The sequence below is a fragment of the Tetrao urogallus genome, assembly GCF_951394365.1.
Source record: "Tetrao urogallus genome assembly, chromosome: 8".
Classification (NCBI taxonomy): domain Eukaryota; kingdom Metazoa; phylum Chordata; class Aves; order Galliformes; family Phasianidae; genus Tetrao; species Tetrao urogallus.
The window spans coordinates 29,491,501-29,508,148 of record NC_136821.1 but is presented as its reverse complement, the minus strand read 5'-3'; positions in this window follow the sequence as shown (position 1 = coordinate 29,508,148).

Genomic DNA, 16,648 nt, shown 5'->3' with positions numbered 1-16,648 from the left:
AGACTCTATTCCCCCAGGCTTTTAGTCAGAGCCTTGTCAGATAATGCATCCACATAGTCTCTGAAGTCATATTTGGGAGGAGTGTACAGCGAATGGCATTCAGAATCGAATTTCTCCCCTAACAAAAATGGGGGGAAGCTTTTTGCCCTTTTATCAGTTATCCTGCATTTTACTATGGGGAAGTAGAAGCATTTGGAAAAAGATGAAAGCAAAGGCATGATGAAACTGCAGGAGTGAAGCAGTTTTTCCATTTTCCTCTGGCCTCTGGGGCACTGGGGAGCTGTGGGGGTGGCTGCTGCCGCAGCAGGCGCTCTGCGTGGGCACAGCCGGGACAGCCTTCCAGTAAGGTCTGTCCATCCATCCATCCACAGCGGGCTCCTGCACTCCCACCACCCTGGCTTAGACGTGCTGCATCCGCCCACCGGTACCCTCTGGGTTAGACAGGACCCTGGGCAAACACCCTCCTACGTCTTTCTTCCCTGCTGCCGCAAGCAATCTGTCACTCCTCCCCTCAAACCACCCGCCACCCACACGCAAAGCCATAACTGCAAGGAACACCCTCTCTCCTTCCCCCTTCGCTCCCCACCGCTCTGTTTTTCTCAACAGATGAAAAATTCCTGGAGATCTGGTGGTCGCCCCCGTGTTTGGCTTTTGAGACCCAAGGGGTTGGATACCTTTTGGGCTCACAGCGCGGCGAGCTCTGTTTGCAGATGTATTGCCATAGTTTTTCATTTGCGTGTAATTACACAAGTGCAGGTGGGAAACGGCTGTTTGCCTCCCACTGCCTTCCTTCCTTCCACTCCTGCTCCTGGCCTCCCACGCACCCAGCGATGAGAAACGCTGCAGAAGACTGACCAGCCACCAGCCCGCCCACCTGAGGAGGAGGAGCAGCAGCAGCAGTACATTTCTCTCTCTGCTTTTTAAACACAGTTAAAAAGAGCTGCAGTGTGGGTGGAAATAGCTGTAGGGAGAGTGGGTGGGAATGGGGCCAGGGGAAAGTGAATTTTCTGTTGGTAGGACAGTTACTTCTAGTAGACTAGAAAAAAATACTCAAGGATAACTTGCTGCTGAGAGTGTCTTCAGGCATACAATTAGTTCTTATGGCTGAGTTTCCCAGGACTGGAAAGAATGAAATGGTGTTTATTTTTCCCTGGTAGTCAAAGTGGCAGCCAGCACTCCGCACTCAGGGAAGCAAGGGATATTTGTGTTGCATCCTGTTGTGTCATCCTGTCTCTTGTTATGCTCCTGCTCTCCTGATTCGGTAAGAGTCAGAGCTGCTGCTACGTAGGAAGAGAAAAAAAAAAGAAGCATCTGGTTTTCACAGTATGGAGCCGTATTTCAAAATACCACCCATGCTGGACCTCCTGAAATAGCAGCATCCCAGAATACCAGTTAATTCACTATTTACTCTAAATCTGTGCTCTGATGAGAAATTAAATTCAGCTTTATTTATGTTAACGGGACGTTATCTGAGATACTTTGCTCGTGTTACCTGAAAATAGCACTGAAATCGTGTTTCATCGTCAGACCGATGGCACAGAGTGCAAAGTGGTACCACTGTTTCTTAAGAAATATCTCCGATAGAGAACTGAGGGCACACAATGGCTTTCAGGTTCTGACACAGCCTAGCCCACCTCTCTAGAAAGAAAGGTTTTCCAACATGTAATCCTAATACAACTGTCCTAATTTGGGCTAGTTGTATGCGTTCTTCTCAATCTAGAACTGCCCATATGTTTCTCAGTCTGGCTTTCCATGTGCATTACTGAGGCCAGTTGTTATATCAGGATGTGGTTTGTAGATATTCAAAGAGGTGCAATAACAGGCAACTAATGCATTTTGGGAAATTGGACTTTCAAAGTACAGGAGATATTTCAAAAATCTGGAGTGGGTCATGTAGTAGAGACCTTGAGCCCCATATTGGAGTGGTTTCTGCTCGATATAGTAACTTTCTCTGTGAAAATCCAGGGTGTGCCAAAGTGCAAAGCCCTTTCCAAGGCGCTCTGCTTCCTAGACAAGACAGCAGTCTGCCGGAGCCATTTCTGAGGCTGGGGCTGCACAGCTGTAATGCACGAGGGAACTGGGCTTTCTGACTTCAGCGCCTCCCCAACCCTGGCCCATTTTCTGTAGCTCTGGAGATTTTACTCTGGCTTAGGAATGGTAGGCGTAGGCATAATGCCTTCCGCTGGTGGGCTCAGAAACAAATGAAGTTATGATTAAGCCTAACGCAGATCTGCGTGTGTCACAACAGGAGGACCAGCTGATGGATGTACGTTGGTGAGATGAGACATGGATCAACAGAGACGTGACCTCAGTGCAACTAGCTGCCCCCATCTGTTAAAAGTCTCATTTCCAAAAGGCTTCGCTGATTAATATTTGAAGTATATCCTTATATCTTTCCACTGAATCTTATGTAACTTGTAATTATTATCTACTGGAATTACATACCCACACTGAGGAGGAAATATATTCCAAGTAGTGAGTTCGTGTCACTTGGCTGATTTACTTTAAAACATTGCACTAATTCCTTTGTCAGTGGCATTTGGAAGCAGTATTGGCACGCTTGTAATACTATCCTGCATTTAGCATTGGTTCAGTTAACTTCAAAGGTAGTGCTTTTCGTACCTTTTGTATCAATGAATGTACATCAGATTTTAAATGCAGATTATACACTTATCTTGCCAGCTACTGCTAGCCTGGAATTTTCCTCAGGTGATCTATTGTGGTGGAATGATATTATTCAAGAAGTTAAAAAAAAAAAAAAAAAAAAAAGAGACATTTAGAACAATTTCAAGTCTATTTTAGGAGTTCAGTCATGTGTGTAGCACTGCTCTTGGCTTTCTGCCGTGCCCTGGAACTGTCATGCACTTCGGTCTTGCAGCATCTGGTACCAAACTTTGCCTATTCAGGGGTCATAGGGAACCAGTCATTACCTAAGCATAAGAGCATCTGACGTTAATTAGCAGTGTTCTGACAGTCCAGGATGGGTACAGAGAGCACTTCGGGTGTCTGTGTTAAGAGTTGGTTGGTGCTCTAAGCCTAGGTAAGCCTCTTCAGCAAGGCAGTTTGGCTGAGAATGACAATTTCTTATTACACAGATGTGTGTGTATTTTAAACTTGACACGTTACTCTCCTGGCACCTTGCACAAGTATTAATTTTCACTTGAAAAGTTCTACATTTGGCTTAGAAAATGTATTATTAAGAAGAAATGTTCACATTTCTTTCCATTTTCTTTGATTCTGAGGTGCAGCTAACACTGTTCATTAAATAATGGCTCTGAAGAACATTGCCCAGGGGAAAGTATCTCACTTAATGCCACAGATGATGCAAAGAACAGGGCAGATCAGATCAGAGAAATTAAAAGTCAGGAAGAAAATAGGTCAGGAGAATAAAGAGAGGTCCTTAAGCTATTTAAAAGTAAGCATTTATCATTCGTTAGCAGATATATTCTGCTCTGAAGCATAAATTACTGGGCTCCATTACGGCGTAATTGTGGGCAAATGCTAACTTCAGTGCAACTCAATGTAGCAGATTCCCGTAAGTAGGTGTAATTATTAACCTCACTGAAAGAATGTATAGCAAGGCAGAAGGGAACGTGTTTGTTTGTTTGTTTCAAAGAAACATTGTCGTTCCAGGTCGTCAGCTTTTTGCAGAGGAAGTGATGGGGGGAGTGCTTGGCTCCCACAGCCCCGCGCACCAAGTGCTCTTCTGCAGGGGAGAAGAGCAGCTCGGTGAGGAAAGCAGTGGCAGCCCTGGCAGGGCGCAGCACAGATCTGAACTGTGCACAGGCAGCTATGCAGTCATCAGTTCTCTTTGTCATCTCAGTCTTCTTTTTCACACGGCGGTTTTCGTGATGCCACGGCTTCTGTCTAGACCTTCCTTCTCTCTCACTTGCTCTGTCTGTGACAGCAGCCAGCCTGGAATGGAGGTTCATGCTGCTAAGAGAAGTAGGTAGGAATAGATAATTATTTCAGAAATAACATGTTACACAGTGTGATTTAGTCATACTTTGACACACCTCTGTCTGCCAAGAAATAGGCAGGCATACCATCTAAAGCTGTTGCTGAGAGCAATCCTTCAGGCTCGGGGAGCACGAAGCTGCTTCATTGTATGGATAGCTGCAGGAGTTAGCAGCAAGGTTTGGGTCTGGGGCCAGCAAAGACCTTAAAGCACGTAAATCTGTTGCTTGAATTAGAGGCTGTGCTTCTTCCTAGGGGATGTAGCTCCATGCAGAAGTAGCTTGAGACATGAGCTGGTAAATTTAAGACTGTTTGTAAAGTGATTTCATGGACATTTCTAGCCTTTAAAAAGCATCCTTGTCGCTCTTTGTGAGCCTTTTATAACATTTACCACTGACCTGTTCTTTCCTAGTAGGAGACAGCTGCATGTTGAAGGTACATCTGTCTACAATCTTAATTACAACAGCAACATACAATTTTCAGTGTTCTTTAAATAGTCAGGAGAATCAGACATTGACAAGTAAGTCTGTAGCTGATAATGTTGCTCTTAAAATTCATTACATTAGTTGGAAGTTTTAATTAAGCTACAAGAAATAGCCGAAAGATTGCAGTAACCTCTGATTTCATGTAACCTGGAAGTCAGTACGACTATTAACATGAATTGGCTGTTGGAGATAACACAGGCATTGCAGCTCTAAGTAAAGTTGCCTTGGTTATTTGGGTGTGAGCGAGTCACTTTGCTACTATGCTTTTCACATCTGCGAAGGGAAGAGAGTGACTTCTGTTGCTGTCAGTGTAATACAAGAGCTCATACAAACCGGTGGTGCTGTCACCCATGAGGCATTACCCAGCTGTACAGAAGGAAACAGGGATGTTTCCTAGCAAAGGACAAACTGCTGTATAAACAAGTATCTACTCAACCACACTATCTCTTCCTCAGGAGTATTTCTCATCTAAGAACCTCTCATATTTATTTATTCCCCTTATTATATAGAGGAATAAAAAGCCCGGAGTCCTTTGAAGTCCCCCAGTATGCAGTGTCAGGAGGTTTGCGGTGTATTTGCACAAGCAGTCGGCTTTATTTCGCAGTAACACATTTAATTTTGTTAGGTGTTCATAATAGGCAGTCATAACACTCGTAGGTAGCATAGTGACTCACTACAAAATGACTGCAACGAGGCGCTGTCATTCTGTCGCTGCGTAATAGCAGACAGAAACAGATCTCAGGAGTGTGCTGAGTTATTTCTCGAAGGCGAAGGGACACGTCCTCCCTGGGAGATGTCACTTGGTCCTGGAAGCTTTTTGCCAAAGATTTTGGTTACCCGTGCTGTGTAACCTTCACCTTTCTGTTTGCAGATCGATGGTATAATCCTTCACACGTATTTCAAACACAGGATGGAAGTGGTGTCTCATGGGAAAAATAATAAGAAATAAAAAATCATAGCTCAGCCGTATTTTGCAAGTGCTTTAGGTCGGAGAGTAGATAAGAGAAAGCTCAACTCTGTGGAGAAGAAAGTGTAATTTAATCCACTTTCACCTCTCTCCTTGAGTTAAATAGTGTTCAGCCTTCCGATAGTCATTTCTTCCTTCTGAGCCTTTTGTGTATGAGCCATATGTATTTGTTCAGCCACTGCTGTTGCACCATCACCCACCCAGTCCAAAGGTTCACCAATTTCCTTTAGCTAATAAATCTGAAGGTGGGTAAGATAAGGCAGGCTCTGCAAACTGAGCTCTGTTTTAATGATATGGCTATCGCTTAAGATCCAGTTCTCTGAAAGTCAAAGATACAAAATGCACTCCAGTTGAAATTCAATTATTCTGCTATTACTGTTTGAAACTATAGTTGGCAGTCGTATTATTAATTCAGAAAGTAAGGGATGTAAGAGGTAGGCAGGCAGTCATTACGTCACGCGATTTATGTCCTTGCACATTCTCACTTTCACCAAAGGAAATTATAAATAGCCCAGCTTATTTGAGAATTGCCAAGATTAACAGCGTTATTGTGAGAGTGCTGTCCTTGGGGACTGGAGGCCTGCTGTGCGATGGCTCTCCAAACTGTTTATGGTAGATTGTTTAAACCACTACCATCCGAATGCCAACTACAACAAAAACAAGAAACAAAAGCCGCAGAGCTAATGGCACTCACGCTCATTGCAGTGGTATAACTGAGCACTCGTGCTTCAAAGCAGGAAGGTTCTAAGGCTTCCCCTAACAGCCCCCTCTGCTGCTGCTGCTGTCAACAGCCAGGGCTGCAGAAGTCACAAGTAACTTTGGACTGATGCTCTCCTGCCTGAGATAGAACTGATATCCAGAGGGGAAGCCAGAGCGAGCCAGCAGCAGTTGTTTTCTTCCATCGCTCTGCATTAATGGACCTGCTCTTGTAAGGAACACTACTGCTGTGAGTCAGAATGGCTTCAGAAAAATGCCTTCCTAACACAGTGCTTCTATAAACTATTGCTTAAGGCTAAGCACAAGAGTTAGCAGCACTTCCCACACTTTGGCCTAATGAATTCAGTCCGTGAAACCATTGGATGATAAAGGCTATCTACAAAACAGAGCCAGCACTGACCTTAAACAATTCTAAGAATACACGATGATTCAAAAAACTGAAGGGAATATAAACTGGGGTACAAAACGTTGAAGAATTATTGAATCACTGTCATTCTAATCTCTTTTAATTGTTTGCCAGATAATTGCTGTTGAAAGCAGAAAGACAAAAACCAATCATGCTGAGTCAGATCCAGGTCACTGTCTCCTGGAAAACAGCTGTCAGGAGCTGGGTAAGAACAGAGTAACGTGTCTTGACTTCTGCTTTCAACTCGTGATTCCTGAAACAAATGAAGTTTATGTACTGTGTAGAAGCCTCCTGATGATTTCCCTTCCACACTCTTGTCCAGCCTCCCCCAGAACTTTATGAACTCCTAGTACCTGCAGTAAGCATTCCCACAGGTCTAATGCCTGTCCCTGCTGTTTTTCTCCTGCAGACGTGCCTCCTACTAGCTTCATTTAATGTTCCCTAATCCAAGAAAGATAAATGTGCTTTTTCCAACTTGTGACTTTGTAAACCTGCCATTTCCCTGCTATGTTGCTGCTGTCCTGACCGACAACTTCTGTGCTCTTCTGGGCAGAGAAGTCATTTCAGACATTTGAGCATCCTTCCCTGTTCTCTAGTTCTTTACATTCTTTTGGAAATGAGGAGATTATACTGATGTTTCTTTTTCTCCTAGAATTCACACGGGATGCATGTCTTGGTTTCTCTATGTAGAAAAAAAAATCCATATATTACGCTAGAATAGAATTCCATCTTACTTTGCAGTTCTTACTTTTTTCTTCCTAAGTTCTTTGTCACTATTTTTGGTACTGAACAGTTAACAACACACTGTAGCAATGTAACAAATCCTTAGGAAGGTAGGTTCTGTATCCCCAAACTGGCTACAATTGACCCACTGCCCGCAGCAAACCATCTCTCAACTATTAGCAGATCAGGGGGAAGAAAAGGGAGAAAAAATTTAGTCAATGATTTTAAAAGGCATAGCTATTTAAAATTCACACCTCGTGTGCTGATTTAGGAAGTTGTAAGATGAGGTATAAGAAAAAAAAGGTGAGACATGTTAGTAGTGTTACATACAGTGTTTTTCAGCTTTTCCCCTTCCTGTATTTTTTTTCTTCCCCCACCCCACCATTTCAGAGGCACATCTTTGCAATGACGCGTCAATTTTCTGTCTACTTGAGGTTTAGAAATAGCTGGGATGTTATAAATAGATCACAATCTGCAAGAGACAAAGAGAATGGAAATGTTATAAGAGGTTGGCTGAACATTTTAGATGCGGATTGCAATTTCAGATGTCTCTGAGAATGGAAGCACTCAGTCTGAAATGCTTTACTGAGCAGAGCATAGGAACCTGGCCTGATGTGCAGCAGTGGGGAAAGGCCAGGCGGAGTAAGGTAACACTTCTGCTAGTGGAGCCAAGCACGGAGTGACATCCAGCCTTGCTTCAGGGAGCTCACAGCTCAGTGATGTGAGGAGAAAGCACTTTGCCCTTCCTCACTGTAGGATGAAATGCTGGAGTCAATTGCTCCATTACACACAGCAGAGCCACTAAGTCAGAATGTGTAACTTTTGCCCTGCAACTTTCCTGGCACTACTCATGTTGGTAGCATTGATCAAGTTTGCTCCCGTTTTGCACTTTCCCCCTAAAAGGCCTTAACATCACTAGAGCATCTTGGCACGGGCTGAAAACTTGTCCTATCCAGTGAGGCAGTAAGAAAAGAATAATCAGGAGTGGGAAACAGTCTGATATTCTTTTGCTTCTGCTTGAGTAGTCCTTTAGTAAGATCCTTTAGATCCTGCTGATACTTCCAAGCTGACCGTGAGTACATAGAGCTGAGGTCCAGCTGCTTCTCTCTTGACCAGTTCCACCAGAGTAACTATGAGAAAGATTGGTGACGGTTCCAAAGTAACTTATTCAGTGGAAAGGACTAACCTTCCCAGTGGCACGTTCATGTTTTAAAGGCAAGTTGCTTCATGAAAGCAGGCTGGATTTCACAGGAGCCATGTCATGTTGGCACAAGCTTTGTGTTCTCAGTCTCTGCCAAACACAAAAGTATATCACTAGTGCTGCACCTGGTCTGCGTCCTTGAAGTGCGTCTCCAACTGCTGTTGGCTTTTGTAGAAGTCTAGGCCGATACACACTCTGCAGAATGAGGTTCTTTAAACCTAAATTAACATTCTGTTGAAGACTAAACATATGTTGTTTTTCTTCACTGTCAACAATTTGGTTTCCAGGTTTGGAAAAGAAACATTGCTGGGGAGGAATCCAATGAATTTATTAATGAGCTGGGTAAGTACAGAACTATTAATATCTCCTGAGATCTTGTCTGTGTTAATTCTGTCTTCAGCTTCAGACTCTGAAATAAACAGATGTTCTGAAGCCTTCCTCTGAGAGTACTACTGTATGTTAGGTCCTATTTTAAATACATTGTGACTACCAGGATATTGTAGGAAATGGGTAAATAGCTGTGTACAATGCTTCTGAAACATTTTGTGCCATTACCTGAAATCTTTATCTCAGATTGCAGTGATAACATTAAAAAGAAAATACCTAAAGTGTTTCTTATATGTAAATAATGATTTTTGTTTCTCGTCATAAGTCTGAGTAGAAAAATTGAAACATGACTTTATTCTACAGTGCTGTCAGTGTATGTTAAATCTCCCGTTCATCATTTTGTGGCATGGCTGACAAAAGAGACTTCCTGTCCTGGGCACATACTAAACACATGACTGCTTCCATTTGTCTAAGCAGGTCCTATTTATTTCTCGGTCTATTCTGATCAGAGACACCACTTTGAATCTCAGTGTAACTGACATCTTTGGCAATCCTACAACACTGAGGTCCTTTGCTCTCTGAAGTGAGGAGTATCATCTCAAGAATTTGAGAAGGGCAACAGTAAATTGCCTGTTGTTTTCACATGTTGGGAAGGGGAAGAAATATTTGACCTTAAAACTGAGTTCAACTGTTTGTATCACTTAGGTGCTGCTCTATTTTAACCAAGATGTTACAGGAGGCTAACCAATCAGTTATGCTAGTGGTCCTGAGGTGAAATAGAAAATAAAAGATCAATCTGATTCTTGCAGGAAGAGGTCAAACAGCTTGGCTGACACTTGACTCTCTTTTGTATTCTGTCATTACTGGTCCTAGTTATAATTAGGCAAATTCAGCTCTAGAGAGAGCTGGATATGAGGCCTTTGAAGTCAGTGGTGAGCCTTACCCTGAATCTGATGCCTCAGCACCAAAGGTAGTTTTCCTGTTTGTGCCACTCAAGTGGTTTTCATCACAAATCACATTTGCATGTACTGAGTAAAAGTGAGTGCTTTGGTGAGGCCTTAGGTTTACAAATCTACGTGGTAGATGACATGAATTTAATCAGGGAGTTAACCTTATATAGCTGTACTGAATTAAAAAATAACAAAACAACAACAACCATTTCAGTGAAAAACTGCTGTGACCTATCACCATGAAAATGTGCAGAGATGGGTGCATGTATCATAGTTTTAATTCTCCTTCCTGTCTCAGTCACTTTGCATTCTTATTCTAGCATCCTACTTTTTGTTGGAATACACTGTGTGTATATGCAAGCTTGCTTAAGTTTTGCAGTCTTTTCTGGGGACTCCATTACAAGAGGAAGTCTCAGCACATCCACTGATCAGCTCTGCCCAGCTGAGCCTCCCTCCGTATTGACAGGCCATGCAGAACCCATTGCAGGTGTCAGTAGCTAAATGGCACAAACCTCCCTTGCTCCTGCAGGGAACATAGCAAAGGCAGCAGGGCTTTGTTCACTCCACAATTTGCAGCAGCAAAGCTCACGACAGGATCAAGGTCATAATATTTTCAGCGTGTGTTCAGTGGCATTAACGTTAGCAACACATAAACAATTTACTCTGCAGACAGCAAGATCTAATGAAGCTTGATTTCCTGTGGGTTTATGCATTTCAATTTTACAAGCTGCTATCTTTCCTCCACCACTTTAAAAGCCTCAGATGCCCTTTCACCCAAGTTCCCCCTCTGCTCCCCCCCTTCTCCAGGGTGATCTCAGCTCCTGCTTGGACAAGAACAACAAGTCACTGGCCAAGGGGAGCCCACTGAGGAGTTCAAGATGTGGGCTATCCTCCCACAGAGTGCACTCTTGTCTTTCTTTCCTTGCCAGCTGCTGGTGTTCACACAACCTTGAACGAATTTAATATTTGCAAGACTGCTGCCACGCACTGAATTTGATACTTGGCAGTGGGTTCAAACGTTCACGAGGTGAGGAAAGGTTGATTGTTCTATGTTCTATAGGCAGATACTGCACAAACAGATATCTGGTTTTGAGAATGGGAAAGGCCCGTGCACATATGTTTCTGCAGCTGGCATTCGCTTTTGTGCATTACTTTGCCTTCTGATTGTTAATGCATGCAGTACAGCCAGAGGTGTTAGATGAAAATCCAGAGGAAGGGGATCCCCTGTTTCCCTGCCAAACCAGACAGGCCATGGCGATGGCAGCTCCTCATCTTACCAGCTGTGAACAAGCTGTGCTCAATTACCATCAGCAGTGCTCGTAGCTGTGCATGATTTGCTGATTCACTCTAGGACTGTTTCTCAGTTCTTCTGTCAGCATTTCCCTTTGCTGATAATATATGCTGGTAATAAAGCTGCTGGCTGTCTCTGAAACAGGAGGGAAGAAGCCGCTTTGTTCCCCATCGTGACTTCACTTCTGCCCAGATTACCTGGGAATACCCATAAACTGTGTGTGATGAAAAGCTTCCTGGAGCAAGAAACCACTGCTATAGTCACCCTAATGCATGCACAGCATAGAATCATAGAATCCATAGAGTTGGAAGGGACCTCTGAAGGCCAGCTAGTCCAGCTGCCCTGCAATGAACAGGGACACCACAGCTCGATCAGGTTGCCCAGGACCTGATCCAGCCTCACATCGAGTGATTTTGTTCATGTTTTGTGCAGAATATTAAAGGCCTGATTGAAATGAAAGCTCTCCCGTTGTCTCCTGTGTGCTCTGGAACAAGTCCTAGCAGCACAGATCTCACCTTCAGCTTATCTTTCTGATCTGACTGCTGTGAAGTATCTTTGTTTATTTCTTTTTTTTTGGCCCGCAGTTAAAAGCTGCTGAAGGACAGCTGAATATGTGGTGTCAGCCGGAAATTCCTGATTTCAAAGCACAGCCTTTGTTCATGAAAGAAACCAACCAAGAAACTTTACTATAAATTAAAATATGAACTCCTGGAAACCATTTCCTTACGGGGCTCAGGTACTTTACTTTTGCCATTACTGCAAAATATCGGCTGCATATATCATACTGACGGCGTCAGATGGTTTTACATAAAAATTTTGTCTGTGCTGTGCTGCATTTGCTTTATTTTTGCTCTATCCCACGAAACAAGTCAGCTGCTTCCAGAGTCAGCTGACACCAAGTCCTTCCCAAGCAAAGCCTGCTGTTAGCAGTGTGCAGCTCCAGCGATAGTTGTTGGTAATTTTATCCTATTTTTTTTATAACTACTTTGCTATATGTTTTTCAGTTTAATTGGGATTTTACTTTATAGCCTTGTAAAACAACGAGGTGTTTGTAACTATTTAGTGGCAGTCTCACCGTGATGGGGCACATGGGTTGAAATCTGTAAAACTTAAAATAAGCTTGTAACCAAAAGCCCATGCAGAAATCCACAGCAATTCTTTCTGTTTCATTGAGAAGCTGTGGGTTCATAATACAGAGCTTCCTAGATGGGGTATATTGGCGTGATATAAAGCAGTGTTTTTGAATATTCCAGTGTCCCAAGGTAAAGTATGAATTTGTTGCTATTTGTTATAGAAAAAACTTTGGCTGGCTGTTGTTCTTTTCATTCTGCAGCACGTTTCTAAACAACATTTCATGGTGTTTTAGAGCTTGATTTCCTGGGGAAAAATCAGATAATCTTTTAACTGACTTCGGTGTAATTCTACAATGATTTTATACTTTATACTAGTGAGCGTTTTAATAGAAAAGCTTGTACTTTATGTGACTTAAAACTGTATTTCTTCTTCTTTGAGCTCTCTTTGGCCAGAAATGCATAGGCTTTCGAGAAAAAAAAAAGTTAGGTGCAATTTAGTGCAATGCAGCAATTTCTCCATTTCTGCTAATCCTCATTTTTATAGCTGACAGCACGGAGCAGGGGCTGTCTGAGCAAGCGTCACAACTTCCAACGGGCCGCAGTCCAGACCTTCACGCAGCCTCAGGGAAACAAATCGCCGCGCCGAGCTCCTTTACTCTCGGCTCCGCTCGCTCGTCCCCCGGTGCTTCCCGGGCCGGAGGCGGTGCCGGCCGGCTCCTCCCTCCCGCAGCGCCCCTGCGCGCCGGCGGCGGCCCAGTGTCGGCGGGGCCGGCTGGGGGGGGCGGGCCTGGTGCGCGGAGCCGCCGCCCGCAGCAGCCGCAGCCGAGGTGCGATGGTGTCGGGCCGGCGCCCCCCGCGCAGCCGCCTCCGGGCGAGGTGAGTCGATGCGGGGCCGGGCGGCGGGAAGCGGGCGCTGGACGCCGGGCCTTCGCCTCGCCCGCCGCTTCTCTCCGCGCCGAGCGCCGCTGGGCTGCGTGCCCGGGCCTTATGCGTGACCGCCTCCCGCTCGGGCGTCTCCGCACCGCCGCGCCCGGCCGTCGATATCGCTGTCGCTGTCCGAGTCTTCCAGCCCGCGCGGTGCCGGGCTTTGCGGGAGGCAGCGCCGTGCTGTCGTTAAAGCGGTGGGAAGGCGGCCGTGCGGGAGGCGCGCTGCGTGCTGCATCCCGGCGCGCCCTGGCGCTCGGGCCGGCGGTGCGGAGCCGTGGCGGCGGGCGGCTCGGGGGGGCTGTGCCGCGGGAAGCGCTGCCGGCCGCGCGAGCGCTCGCGCGTCTCGGGAACGGCTCGCTCCATTCAGCGTTGCGTTACCGAGGTACGCGGGGTCTTGTTGTCCTCTGCTATTAGAGAAAGCCGTTGTCGGGTGTTGGCTGGCGAGCTCGGTTATTGCTTGGATTTGTTTACTGGGTGTAAACGAGCAGCGGGCAAAGGGACTTCCGTGTGACTGCGTGTGCTCTGACGGCCTTCGGGGCACGGAGGGGGAGCGAAACAATCCCCTTCCGAAGGGCGGTGCTGCTCACGGCAGGCGGCGGCCCCGGCGCGGCCCGAGCGGCTCGTAGGAACGAAGCCACGCAGGTGAGAGAGTTGCGTTGCTCACGGGTGGAGCTGGTGCCACGGCACTCTGCGCGGCCTTAATTTCATCTGGCTAAACCTGCCGCAGCGCTCTGTAGTCTGGGCTGGGTGCTGCTGTGCTTCAGGTGCTCTGGGCCACACGGCTGGCTGCCGTGGAAGGCACCTGCGTGCTGGCTGCCGGTATCCAGCTGCAGCCGTTGCCAGCAAGCTGGAGCTGGGAGCATGCTGCTGACAGAAAGTGAACCGGTTTTAAAATCATGCACTTAATAGTCTAGTTACTGGTATTAGTGATGTGCATAGTTGCTATTACTGCTTTTCTTTCACTACTTAGTGTTATGTGAAGAGTTTCCTACTCTATACATCCCAATTGGCACACATAAAATGGAAAACAGGGCTAGGAAAGCAGGAGTCCTGAGATATGAGTTTGATGGTTCTGCTTTCACAGACCAGGCTGACAGCAGGCTTATCTTCTTTAATGCTATTGCCACCACTGTTGTATCCACTTAGCAACTTCAGACCTATTATCAAGTGCATTAAATCTACTATAAACCTGCTCTTGCCATACTGAGACATACTTGAGTCTCTCAGTCTAATTTGACGAAGCGTGTCAAAGCGTGAGGGGTTTCATGTGTATACTGAGAGGAGGAAAATACCTGCATAGACCAAAACACAAAGCATGCGCCTGCTAAGGAACACAAAGCAACTTAAAGAGTTAAACACTACAGAACGAGGTGGTTTCACTTCTTGGAAATGCTAATTGTGGTAGGTAATGTTAGATGCACTCACTTCACACCTGCAACATTTCTCAGCAGTGCAGAATTGATTCACTCTGAGCCCTAGCTCTGGTGTTATGAATTCAGAAGGCAGGCGCTGGGATGGGGCAGCAGGAGGAATGGCCCTGCGAGAGCTGGAAGGGGCTGCTGTGTGGTATCCCCTGGAGCCTGGAGTACGGGTGGGGGACACACAATGCCTGAGTAGTGAAGGATGGACTCTCTTGACTCTTCTATCACAATATAAGTTATGTGCATTACTTTCTTCTTTTGGGCGTGAGATGATGGCACTGGGCTGCTCTGTTGGGGTAGAACTTACTTGGAAACGGAAGATGTGATCTGTCATGTTTGTGACAGCCTTGTAGGCCTGCTGTATGCAGGATTGAATGCTGAGAGATGCCAGGCACGGGTGGCTTTGGTGCAGAGGTGCTGTGTTTGGGATCAGTGTGGAGACAGGGCTGAGGAGGAGGTGCAGTACCAGGGTGCAGTGCTGTGGCTGCTGCTGTGTGGCCACAACAGAGGTGAGTTTGCCGTGGAAGGCAGATTGTTTGTAAGTTTCCTTCTGGCATGGAAGCTGTGAAGCAAATGTTAATGAGCAACTTGAATAAACCTTCATTGCACTTCTTAATAAGATACATGTTTTCTTTTTATGAGATTTGTTTGCAGATGTTCATAGGAGAGCTTGTACAGTTTCCCAAGTTTACAACAGACTCAGTTTTCTACTCAGGTAAAGTGAGGTGAGAAGCTTTCCCCCATGGCTGGCTTTGCTTTATTTGCACAGGCAAACAGCACTCCAGCCTGCTCTGTTCTTCCAGCTGTGTGTTGCTGGGAGGTCAGTTGCTGCTTTGGAGCTCTGCCCTTGGAGAGTTTTTGGAGGCAGTATGGACATAGCCCGCTTTCCAGGTGCTGGATGGATTGAAACTACTCTTGATTGTCTGCGTTCTGATGAACTGAGGTGTGGCTGATGAATTGTTTTAATTCAGTACACGTTCAAACCCTGACTATGGGGCTGTTAAGGATTTTGCTTTGAGAATCCTAACTATAATTTAATTATCAAATCTTAACAGATGGAATATTGGTGCTGAATGAAGCTTTATTCACAGTACTCTTCCATCCCAAATCTTAACTTTCTGTTGGTTGGCAGATGGAGTTGTCATGCTGTGTTTTTAACCCTGTAACTCTGCTGTGGTGTTTCCCCTGTGAGGATTTGTTTCCTCAGCCAGATGTGCTGGTCAGCACTCAGTCAGGGCAAAGCTGTTGGTTTGGTTGGTTTATTTCTCCATGTTTTTGGGATGAATAGCTCCAGAGTGTGGAGTATGCTGTAGTATCCTGACAGCCTTTGACCCCAAACTTCGTGCTTCATTCTGCCTTGACCAAGTTAGAATTCCTGTTCATGCCAAAATCATTGTTTACTTTATCAGCCTTTTCTCCTTGCTGCTGTTCTCTGCTGCTTTCAGCTTGCTGGTAGCACTGTCTTCTGTCCTCTTGCTGTGTTGTGAATCAGAAAACGGTTTTGCAAAGTGAAGCTGTAGTATTTGAAGACTGTGGTTAAAGTAACAGGCAGACACCTTGCTGGTTCGTAAAAGACCTTTATTTTTTGCCATCTGATTGATTTTGCTGCACATTCAATCCCTGTCTGGCTTAGGGTTTTTTTGATCAAGAGAAGGAAAGCCAGACAGATTAGTAAGGTTTCTGGGGATTTTCAGTAACAATACCACTTTGCTGGCTCTCTCATTTCCAGTTGCTTATTTTTAGAATTTAAGAATTCACAAAATAAAATCACTTTCAAAACCTGTCTCCCAAACAAACTACTGATCAAAACATTAAGGAATGCCATATGGCTTCTACCAGTCTTGGTGCTGTTGTATTTCTGAAGAGTATGTTCTGTGTTATTAATAATATTCAGTGAAACACTCTCAGGATGGGAAAATATTTACTGAAGTGATTACAAAATATACTTTTCATAGCATTCTTATTTAGATGCTCTAGTCAGCATGCTAGCAGTGTTGGGTTCATCCTGGCACACAACAGGTCAGAAGAGGATGGATGTTATGGCTCTTGAAGTCAGGAGGAGTGGAAGAAGACCAGCAATATTATCAGTGCAACTTAAGAAATGGTTGTCCCATTCCAATACAAAAGGGAAGCTGATTTAACAACCAGATCAAATACAAATTGCTTTAAAAGTCTCTAGTATAGTTGATACGGAATCAGGTGG